Below are 1606 nucleotides of genomic sequence, written 5' to 3'. Positions count from 1 at the left end.
CATGTTGACATGTAGTTGCAGTACAAACCTCTGGTATCGGTTTGGGGGGACGGGCATCCACTAGGTGTTCCCTTTCGCAAAGTCATGAAACGTCACCATTTTTTTCACACGCTACAGTGTGCTACACAAGCACGCATGCAAAACTTCGGTGTGTTTTGACACTCGATGCATTTACTACGATTTTCTCCGTAAAAATACCGAGGAAATGTCTCCCGACGTGACACAACTTCCGTTCGTACTCCGATTCCGTTGAAATTTGGCGTGGGAGATTGTGGGGGTCACTCACACGCGCATGCAGAAGTTGGGTGCTTTTCAGTGCCAGCGCGTGCGGCGCAAACGGCCGGGCTACGAAGGCGAACCACGACGGCCACTTGGGCGCCGTTTGCGGCGCACACGTGAGGGCCCATGAAAGCAAAAATCCACGGCGGCCACTGCCCAACCTACTAATTGTTTAGTCCCACATTGCTTTTGGACACCCTTATTCATCTGTTTAAATTTTGTCCTCTGCTTACAGTGTTGAATCCTTTAATGTGGCGGTCTTTCCTCATTAGGATAATGTAAATGATGCTCTGGCACTCCATAATCATGGAGTGTCATAGCAAAAATTCACATTAATCTTCTGAGGTAAATCTGTCCACACTATCTGATTTTTTGTTCTTGTGTTTTTTAATATTTACAAATACAGTGCTCTTCAGACACAATTTTTTTATATTTACAAAAATAATAAAAAATTATTGCATCATAGGACGGGTATACTTACCCAGAAGGACTGATGTACGTGTTGCTTTACCTGTTGATAAAGATCAACAAGGAGATCAACACCTACACCATCTGGATCCATATACATGTAATATGAAGCAATAGTAACTGAAATTAAAATATTATCAGCCTTTTTAAATCACTACATATGAGTCTCCAAAATCAATGTGGTACTAAAATTCTTTATAAAAATGTTCGCCTACAGGGGCCATAAAAGGCGCGCGGGGGCGGCCCACGGCACGAACGGGCCATGGTGGGCGGCCGGCCGTGTGTGCGCCGCTAGGGGCGCCAACTGCCCACAATGTTGTATTTTTAGTCCCACATTGCTAGTTTTCACGACTAATCATGTGTTTAAATAGCTTCATCCGCATACAACGTCAAATCATTAATCGTGGTGGCCATATCTCACTATGCTTATGCAGGTTCTGCTCTGTCACTTCACAATTATTGTGGACTCATACATCATGACCTGTATAAGTGTTGTAAGGTATGACTATCCATGCTTGAAGACTTTTTTTGTACGTCCCGATGGAGTTTTTTTATATCCTTCAAATGGACCCAATTTTTTCCCATACGTTTCTACACTCATGCCAAGCAAGCATGTGAAGTTTTGGGGCATTTCCCACCTCCGACAATTTTCTATGATTTTTCGTTCTCTGAAACCGAAACACACTCCTCGTACATGACGTGACATGAGTGTGTGCTCCGAACACGATGAAATTTGACGAGGAGTCCTACGGTGGCCATGCCTACCCTGTCGCGAAATTTGGGGTCGTTCTGAAGATGGCCAAAAAATGACCTCCCTCAGCGCACGCCATTCTGGTAGGAGAGAAGGCCCCGTCCCGAC

Source organism: Triticum aestivum, chromosome 2B, assembly GCF_018294505.1.
Source record: "Triticum aestivum cultivar Chinese Spring chromosome 2B, IWGSC CS RefSeq v2.1, whole genome shotgun sequence".
Lineage (NCBI taxonomy): Eukaryota > Viridiplantae > Streptophyta > Magnoliopsida > Poales > Poaceae > Triticum > Triticum aestivum.
The sequence above is the reverse complement of the archived record's forward strand: the minus strand, read 5'-3'. Positions refer to the sequence as shown.